Source organism: Chiloscyllium plagiosum, unplaced genomic scaffold (assembly GCF_037043375.1).
Source record: "Chiloscyllium plagiosum isolate Xiang-an unplaced genomic scaffold, Cpla_swu_hap1 HiC_scaffold_25, whole genome shotgun sequence".
NCBI classification, from domain to species: domain Eukaryota; kingdom Metazoa; phylum Chordata; class Chondrichthyes; order Orectolobiformes; family Hemiscylliidae; genus Chiloscyllium; species Chiloscyllium plagiosum.
In genome coordinates, this window is record NW_028270163.1 from 62566723 (window position 1) to 62577095 (window position 10373).

The following is a 10373-nucleotide window of genomic DNA, read 5'->3' on the forward strand; positions in this document are numbered from 1 at the left end:
TATTATCAGAGTGTCACAGTGAGGGGTGTAGAGTATTATCAGAGTGTCACAGTGAGGGGTGTGGGGTATATCAGAGTGTCACAGTGAGGGGTGTGGGGTATTATCAGAGTGTCACAGTGGGGGGTGTGGGGTATTATCAGAGTGTCACAGTGAGGGGTGTAGAGTATTATCAGAGTGTCACAGTGAGGGGTGTGGGGTATTATCAGAGTGTCACAGTGAGGGGTGTGGGGTATATCAGTGTGTCACAGTGAGGGGTGTAGAGTATTATCAGAGTGTCACAGTGAGGGGTGTAGAGTATTATCAGAGTGTCACAGTGAGGGGTGTGGGGTATATCAGAGTGTCACAGTGAGGGGTGTAGAGTATTATCAGAGTGTCACAGTGAGGGGTGTGGGGTATTATCAGAGTGTCACAGTGAGGGGTGTAGGGTATTATCAGAGTGTCACAGTGAGGGGTGTAGAGTATTATCAGAGTGTCACAGTGAGGGGTGTGGGGTATTATCAGAGTGTCACAGTGAGGGGTGTGGGGTATATCAGAGTGTCACAGTGAGGGGTGTGGGGTATTATCAGAGTGTCACAGTGAGGGGTGTGGGGTATTATCAGAGTGTCACAGTGAGGGGTGTAGAGTATTATCAGAGTGTCACAGTGAGGGGTGTGGGGTATTATCAGAGTGTCACAGTGAGGGGTGTGGGGTATTATCAGAGTGTCACAGTGAGGGGTGTGGGGTATTATCAGAGTGTCACAGTGAGGGGTGTAGAGTATTATCAGAGTGTCACAGTGAGGGGTGTGGGGTATATCAGAGTGTCACAGTGAGGGGTGTGGGGTATATCAGAGTGTCACAGTGAGGGGTGTGGGGTATATCAGAGTGTCACAGTGAGGGGTGCGGGGTATATCAGAGTGTCACAGTGAGGGGTGTGGGGTATATCAGAGTGTCACAGTGAGGGGTGCGGGGTATATCAGAGTGTCACAGTGAGGGGTGTAGAGTATTATCAGAGTGTCACAGTGAGGGGTGTGGGGTATATCAGAGTGTCACAGTGAGGGGTGTGGGGTATTATCAGAGTGTCACAGTGAGGGGTGTGGGGTATATCAGAGTGTCACAGTGAGGGGTGTAGGGTATATCAGAGTGTCACAGTGAGGGGTGTAGGGTATTATCAGAGTGTCACAGTGAGGGGTGTAGAGTATTATCAGAGTGTCACAGTGAGGGGTGTGGGGTATATCAGAGTGTCACAGTGAGGGGTGCGGGGTAGATCAGAGTGTCACAGTGAGGGGTGTAGAGTATTATCAGAGTGTCACAGTGAGGGGTGTGGGGTATATCAGAGTGTCACAGTGAGGGGTGTGGGGTATTATCAGAGTGTCACAGTGAGGGGTGTGGGGTATTATCAGAGTGTCACAGTGAGGGGTGTGGGGTATTATCAGAGTGTCACAGTGAGGGGTGTGGGGTATATCAGAGTGTCACAGTGAGGGGTGTGGGGTATATCAGAGTGTCACAGTGAGGGGTGTGAGGTATTATCAGAGTGTCACAGTGAGGGGTGTGGGGTATTATCAGAGTGTCACAGTGAGGGGTGTGGGGTATTATCAGAGTGTCACAGTGAGGGGTGTGGGGTATTATCAGAGTGTCACAGTGAGGGGTGTGGGGTATTATCAGAGTGTCACAGTGAGGGGTGTGGGGTATTATCAGAGTGTCACAGTGAGGGGTGTGGGGTATATCAGAGTGTCACAGTGAGGGGTGTGGGGTATATCAGAGTGTCACAGTGAGGGGTGTGGAGTATTATCAGAGTGTCACAGTGAGGGGTGTGGGGTATATCAGAGTGTCACAGTGAGGGGTGTAGGGTATTATCAGAGTGTCACAGTGAGGGGTGTGGGGTATATCAGAGTGTTACAGTGAGGGGTGTGGGATATATCAGAGTGTCACAGTGAGGGGTGTAGGGTATTATCAGAGTGTCACAGTGAGGGGTGTGGGGTATATCAGAGTGTTACAGTGAGGGGTGTGGGGTACATCAGAGTGTCACAGTGAGGGGTGTGGGGTATATCAGAGTGTCACAGTGAGGGGTGTGGGTTATTATCAGAGTGTCACAGTGAGGGGTGTGGGGTATATCAGAGTGTTACAGTGAGGGATGTGGGGTATATCAGAGTGTCACAGTGAGGGGTGTGGGGTATTATCAGAGTGTCACAGTGAGGGGTGTGGGGTATTATCAGAGTGTCACAGTGAGGGGTGTAGAGTATTATCAGAGTGTCACAGTGAGGGGTGTGGGGTATATCAGAGTGTCACAGTGAGAGGTGTGGGGTATATCAGTGTGTTACAGTGAGGGGTGTGGGGTATTATCAGAGTGTCACAGTGAGGGGTGTAGGGTATTATCAGAGTGTCACAGTGAGGGGTGTGGGGTATTATCAGAGTGTCACAGTGAGGGGTGTGGGGTATATCAGAGTGTCACAGTGAGGGGTGTGGGGTATTATCAGAGTGTCACAGTGATGGGTGTAGAGTATTATCAGAGTGTCACAGTGAGGGGTGTGGGGTATATCAGAGTGTCACAGTGAGGGGTGTAGGGTATTATCAGAGTGTCACAGTGAGGGGTGTGGGGTATATCAGAGTGTCACAGTGAGGGGTGTCGAGTATTATCAGAGTGTCACAGTGAGGGGTGTGGGGTATTATCAGAGTGTCACAGTGAGGGGTGTGGGGTATATCAGAGTGTCACAGTGAGGGGTGTGGGGTATTATCAGAGTGTCACAGTGAGGGGTGTGGGGTATTATCAGAGTGTCACAGTGAGGGGTGTGGGGTATTATCAGAGTGTCACAGTGAGGGGTGTGGGGTATTATCAGAGTGTCACAGTGAGGGGTGTGGGGTATTATCAGAGTGTCACAGTGAGGGGTGTGGGGTATATCAGAGTGTCACAGTGAGGGGTGTGGGGTATTATCAGAGTGTCACAGTGAGGGGTGTGGGGTATTATCAGAGTGTCACAGTGAGGGGTGTGGGGTATTATCAGAGTGTCACAGTGAGGGGTGTGGGGTATTATCAGAGTGTCACAGTGAGGGGTGTGGGGTATTATCAGAGTGTCACAGTGAGGGGTGTGGGGTATATCAGAGTGTCACAGTGAGGGGTGTGGGGTATATCAGAGTGTCACAGTGAGGGGTGTAGAGTATTATCAGAGTGTCACAGTGAGGGGTGTGGGGTATTATCAGAGTGTCACAGTGAGGGGTGTGGGGTATATCAGAGTGTCACAGTGAGGGGTGTAGAGTATTATCAGAGTGTCACAGTGAGGGGTGTAGGGTATTATCAGAGTGTCACAGTGAGGGGTGTAGGGTATTATCAGAGTGTCACAGTGAGGGGTGTGGGGTATATCAGAGTGTCACAGTGAGGGGTGTGGGGTATTATCAGAGTGTCACAGTGAGGGGTGTAGGGTATTATCAGAGTGTCACAGTGAGGGGTGTGGGGTATATCAGAGTGTCACAGTGAGGGGTGTAGAGTATTATCAGAGTGTCACAGTGAGGGATGTAGGGTACATCAGAGTGTCACAGTGAGTGGTGTGGGGTATTATCAGAGTGTCACAGTGAGGGGTGTGGGGTATATCAGAGTGTCACAGTGAGGGGTGTGGGGTATTATCAGATTGTCACAGTGAGGGGTGTGGGGTATATCAGAGTGTCACAGTGAGGGGTGTAGGGTATTATCAGAGTGTCACAGTGAGGGGTGTAGGGTATATCAGAGTGTCACAGTGAGTGGTGTGGGGTATTATCAGAGTGTCACAGTGAGGGGTGTGGGGTATTATCAGAGTGTCACAGTGAGGGGTGTGGGGTATATCAGAGTGTCACAGTGAGTGGTGTGGGGTATTATCAGAGTGTCACAGTGAGGGGTGTGGGGTATATCAGAGTGTCACAGTGAGGGGTGTAGAGTATTATCAGAGTGTCACAGTGAGGGGTGTAGGGTATATCAGAGTGTCACAGTGAGTGGTGTGGGGTATTATCAGAGTGTCACAGTGAGGGGTGCGGGGTATATCAGAGTGTCACAGTGAGGGGTGTGGGGTATTATCAGAGTGTCACAGTGAGGGGTGTGGGGTATATCAGAGTGTCACAGTGAGGGGTGTCGAGTATTATCAGAGTGTCACAGTGAGGGGTGTGGGGTATTATCAGAGTGTCACAGTGAGGGGTGTGGGGTATATCAGAGTGTCACAGTGAGGGGTGTGGGGTATTATCAGAGTGTCACAGTGAGGGGTGTGGGGTATATCAGAGTGTCACAGTGAGGGGTATAGAGTATTATCAGTGTGTCACAGTGAGGGGTGTAGGGTATTATCAGAGTGTCACAGTGAGGGGTGTGGGGTATTATCAGAGTGTCACAGTGAGGGGTGTAGAGTATTATCAGAGTGTCACAGTGAGGGGTGTAGGGTATTATCAGAGTGTCACAGTGAGGGGTGTAGAGTATTATCAGAGTGTCACAGTGAGGGGTGTGGGGTATTATCAGAGTGTCACAGTGAGGGGTGTAGAGTATTATCAGAGTGTCACAGTGAGGGGTGTGGGGTATTATCAGAGTGTCACAGTGAGGGGTGTAGAGTATTATCAGAGTGTCACAGTGAGGGGTGTAGGGTATTATCAGAGTGTCACAGTGAGGGGTGTAGAGTATTATCAGAGTGTCACAGTGAGGGGTGTAGGGTATATCAGAGTGTCACAGTGAGGGGTGTAGAGTATTATCAGAGTGTCACAGTGAGGGGTGTAGGGTATTATCAGAGTGTCACAGTGAGGGGTGTGGGGTATTATCAGAGTGTTACAGTGAGGGGTGTGGGGTATTATCAGAGTGTCACAGTGAGGGGTGTGGGGTATATCAGAGTGTCACAGTGAGAGGTTTGGGGTATTATCAGAGTGTCACAGTGAGGGGTGTGGGGTATTATCAGAGTGTCACAGTGAGGGGTGTGGGGTATTATCAGAGTGTCACAGTGAGGGGTGTGGGGTATATCAGAGTGTCACAGTGAGAGGTGTGGGGTATTATCAGAGTGTCACAGTGAGGGGTGTGGGGTATATCAGAGTGTCACAGTGAGGGGTGTAGAGTATTATCAGAGTGTCACAGTGAGGGGTGTGGGGTATATCAGAGTGTCACAGTGAGAGGTGTGGGGTATTATTAGAGTGTCACAGTGAGGGGTGTGGGGTATTATTAGAGTGTCACAGTGAGGGGTGTGGGGTATATCAGAGTGTCACAGTGAGGGGTGTAGAGTATTATCAGAGTGTCACAGTGAGGGGTGTGGGGTATTATCAGAGTGTCACAGTGAGGGGTGTGGGGTATATCAGAGTGTCACAGTGAGGGGTGTAGGGTATTATCAGAGTGTCACAGTGAGGGGTGTAGGGTATTATCAGAGTGTCACAGTGAGGGGTGTGGGGTATTATCAGAGTGTCACAGTGAGGGGTGTGGGGTATATCAGAGTGTCACAGTGAGGGGTGTAGGGTATTATCAGAGTGTCACAGTGAGGGGTGTAGGGTATATCAGAGTGTCACAGTGAGGGGTGTGGGGTATATCAGAGTGTCACAGTGAGGGGTGTAGAGTATTATCAGAGTGTCACAGTGAGGGGTGTAGAGTATTATCAGAGTGTCACAGTGAGGGGTGTGGGGTATTATCAGAGTGTCACAGTGAGGGGTGTAGGGTATATCAGAGTGTCACAGTGAGGGGTGTAGGGTATTATCAGAGTGTCACAGTGAGGGGTGTGGGGTATATCAGAGTGTCACAGTGAGGGGTGTCGGGTATATCAGAGTGTCACAGTGAGGGGCGTGGGGTATTATCAGAGTGTCACAGTGAGGGGTGTGGGGTATTATCAGAGTGTCACAGTGAGGGGTGTAGAGTATTATCAGAGTGTCACAGTGAGGGGTGTGGGGTATATCAGAGTGTCACAGTGAGGGGTGTAGAGTATTATCAGAGTGTCACAGTGAGGGGTGTAGAGTATTATCAGAGTGTCACAGTGAGGGGTGTGGGGTATATCAGAGAGTCACAGTGAGGGGTGTAGGGTATTATCAGAGTGTCACAGTGAGGGGTGTAGAGGATAATCAGAGTGTCACAGTGAGGGGTGTGGGGTATTATCAGAGTGTCACAGTGAGGGGTGTAGGGTATTATCAGAGTGTCACAGTGAGGGGTGTAGAGTATTATCAGAGTGTCACAGTGAGGGGTGTGGGGTATATCAGAGTGTCACAGTGAGGGGTGTGGGGTATTATCAGAGTGTCACAGTGGGGGGTGTGGGGTATTATCAGAGTGTCACAGTGAGGGGTGTAGAGTATTATCAGAGTGTCACAGTGAGGGGTGTGGGGTATTATCAGAGTGTCACAGTGAGGGGTGTGGGGTATATCAGTGTGTCACAGTGAGGGGTGTAGAGTATTATCAGAGTGTCACAGTGAGGGGTGTAGAGTATTATCAGAGTGTCACAGTGAGGGGTGTGGGGTATATCAGAGTGTCACAGTGAGGGGTGTAGAGTATTATCAGAGTGTCACAGTGAGGGGTGTGGGGTATTATCAGAGTGTCACAGTGAGGGGTGTAGGGTATTATCAGAGTGTCACAGTGAGGGGTGTAGAGTATTATCAGAGTGTCACAGTGAGGGGTGTGGGGTATTATCAGAGTGTCACAGTGAGGGGTGTGGGGTATATCAGAGTGTCACAGTGAGGGGTGTGGGGTATTATCAGAGTGTCACAGTGAGGGGTGTGGGGTATTATCAGAGTGTCACAGTGAGGGGTGTAGAGTATTATCAGAGTGTCACAGTGAGGGGTGTGGGGTATTATCAGAGTGTCACAGTGAGGGGTGTGGGGTATTATCAGAGTGTCACAGTGAGGGGTGTGGGGTATTATCAGAGTGTCACAGTGAGGGGTGTAGAGTATTATCAGAGTGTCACAGTGAGGGGTGTGGGGTATATCAGAGTGTCACAGTGAGGGGTGTGGGGTATATCAGAGTGTCACAGTGAGGGGTGTGGGGTATATCAGAGTGTCACAGTGAGGGGTGCGGGGTATATCAGAGTGTCACAGTGAGGGGTGTGGGGTATATCAGAGTGTCACAGTGAGGGGTGCGGGGTATATCAGAGTGTCACAGTGAGGGGTGTAGAGTATTATCAGAGTGTCACAGTGAGGGGTGTGGGGTATATCAGAGTGTCACAGTGAGGGGTGTGGGGTATTATCAGAGTGTCACAGTGAGGGGTGTGGGGTATATCAGAGTGTCACAGTGAGGGGTGTAGGGTATATCAGAGTGTCACAGTGAGGGGTGTAGGGTATTATCAGAGTGTCACAGTGAGGGGTGTAGAGTATTATCAGAGTGTCACAGTGAGGGGTGTGGGGTATATCAGAGTGTCACAGTGAGGGGTGCGGGGTAGATCAGAGTGTCACAGTGAGGGGTGTAGAGTATTATCAGAGTGTCACAGTGAGGGGTGTGGGGTATATCAGAGTGTCACAGTGAGGGGTGTAGAGTATTATCAGAGTGTCACAGTGAGGGGTGTGGGGTATTATCAGAGTGTCACAGTGAGGGGTGTGGGGTATTATCAGAGTGTCACAGTGAGGGGTGTGGGGTATATCAGAGTGTCACAGTGAGGGGTGTGGGGTATATCAGAGTGTCACAGTGAGGGGTGTGAGGTATTATCAGAGTGTCACAGTGAGGGGTGTGGGGTATTATCAGAGTGTCACAGTGAGGGGTGTGGGGTATTATCAGAGTGTCACAGTGAGGGGTGTGGGGTATTATCAGAGTGTCACAGTGAGGGGTGTGGGGTATTATCAGAGTGTCACAGTGAGGGGTGTGGGGTATTATCAGAGTGTCACAGTGAGGGGTGTGGGGTATATCAGAGTGTCACAGTGAGGGGTGTGGGGTATATCAGAGTGTCACAGTGAGGGGTGTGGAGTATTATCAGAGTGTCACAGTGAGGGGTGTGGGGTATATCAGAGTGTCACAGTGAGGGGTGTAGGGTATTATCAGAGTGTCACAGTGAGGGGTGTGGGGTATATCAGAGTGTTACAGTGAGGGGTGTGGGATATATCAGAGTGTCACAGTGAGGGGTGTAGGGTATTATCAGAGTGTCACAGTGAGGGGTGTGGGGTATATCAGAGTGTTACAGTGAGGGGTGTGGGGTACATCAGAGTGTCACAGTGAGGGGTGTGGGGTATATCAGAGTGTCACAGTGAGGGGTGTGGGTTATTATCAGAGTGTCACAGTGAGGGGTGTGGGGTATATCAGAGTGTTACAGTGAGGGATGTGGGGTATATCAGAGTGTCACAGTGAGGGGTGTGGGGTATTATCAGAGTGTCACAGTGAGGGGTGTGGGGTATTATCAGAGTGTCACAGTGAGGGGTGTAGAGTATTATCAGAGTGTCACAGTGAGGGGTGTGGGGTATATCAGAGTGTCACAGTGAGAGGTGTGGGGTATATCAGTGTGTTACAGTGAGGGGTGTGGGGTATTATCAGAGTGTCACAGTGAGGGGTGTAGGGTATTATCAGAGTGTCACAGTGAGGGGTGTGGGGTATTATCAGAGTGTCACAGTGAGGGGTGTGGGGTATATCAGAGTGTCACAGTGAGGGGTGTGGGGTATTATCAGAGTGTCACAGTGATGGGTGTAGAGTATTATCAGAGTGTCACAGTGAGGGGTGTGGGGTATATCAGAGTGTCACAGTGAGGGGTGTAGGGTATTATCAGAGTGTCACAGTGAGGGGTGTGGGGTATATCAGAGTGTCACAGTGAGGGGTGTCGAGTATTATCAGAGTGTCACAGTGAGGGGTGTGGGGTATTATCAGAGTGTCACAGTGAGGGGTGTGGGGTATATCAGAGTGTCACAGTGAGGGGTGTGGGGTATTATCAGAGTGTCACAGTGAGGGGTGTGGGGTATATCAGAGTGTCACAGTGAGGGGTGTAGAGTATTATCAGAGTGTCACAGTGAGGGGTGTAGGGTATTATCAGAGTGTCACAGTGAGGGGTGTGGGGTATATCAGAGTGTCACAGTGAGGGGTGTGGGGTATTATCAGAGTGTCACAGTGAGGGGTGTGGGGTATATCAGAGTGTCACAGTGAGGGGTGTAGGGTATTATCAGAGTGTCACAGTGAGGGGTGTAGGGTATTATCAGAGTGTCACAGTGAGGGGTGTAGGGTATTATCAGAGTGTCACAGTGAGGGGTGTAGGGTATTATCAGAGTGTCACAGTGAGGGGTGTGGGGTATTATCAGAGTGTCACAGTGAGGGGTGTGGGGTATTATCAGAGTGTCACAGTGAGGGGTGTAGAGTATTATCAGAGTGTCACAGTGAGGGGTGTGGGGTATTATCAGAGTGTCACAGTGACGGGTGTAGAGTATTATCAGAGTGTCACAGTGAGGGGTGTAGAGTATTATCAGAGTGTCACAGTGAGGGGTGTGGGGTATATCAGAGTGTCACAGTGAGGGGTGTAGAGTATTATCAGAGTGTCACAGTGAGGGGTGTGGGGTATATCAGAGTGTCACAGTGAGGGGTGTAGGGTATTATCAGAGTGTCACAGTGAGGGGTGTAGAGTATTATCAGAGTGTTACAGTGAGGGGTGTGGGGTATATCAGAGTGTCACAGTGAGAGGTGTGGGGTATTATCAGAGTGTCACAGTGAGGGGTGTAGGGTATTATCAGAGTGTCACAGTGAGGGGTGTAGAGTATTATCAGAGTGTTACAGTGAGGGGTGTGGGGTATATCAGAGTGTCACAGTGAGAGGTGTGGGGTATTATCAGAGTGTCACAGTGAGGGGTGTGGGGTATATCAGAGTGTCACAGTGAGGGGTGTAGAGTATTATCAGAGTGTCACAGTGAGGGGTGTGGGGTATATCAGAGTGTCACAGTGAGAGGTGTGGGGTATTATTAGAGTGTCACAGTGAGGGGTGTGGGGTATATCAGAGTGTCACAGTGAGAGGTGTGGGGTATTATCAGAGTGACACAGTGAGGGGTGTGGGGTATATCAGAGTGTCACAGTGAGGGGTGTAGAGTATTATCAGAGTGTCACAGTGAGGGGTGTGGGGTATATCAGAGTGTCACAGTGAGAGGTGTGGGGTATTATTAGAGTGTCACAGTGAGGGGTGTGGGGTATTATCAGAGTGTCACAGTGAGGGGTGTGGGGTATTATCAGAGTGTCACAGTGAGGGGTGTGGGGTATATCAGAGTGTCACAGTGAGGGGTGTAGGGTATTATCAGAGTGTCACAGTGAGGGGTGTGGGGTATTATCAGAGTGTCACAGTGAGGGGTGTGGGGTATATCAGAGTGTCACAGTGAGGGGTGTAGGGTATTATCAGAGTGTCACAGTGAGGGGTGTAGGGTATATCAGAGTGTCACAGTGAGGGGTGTGGGGTATATCAGAGTGTCACAGTGAGGGGTGTAGAGTATTATCAGAGTGTCACAGTGAGGGGTGTAGAGTATTATCAGAGTGTCACAGTGAGGGGTG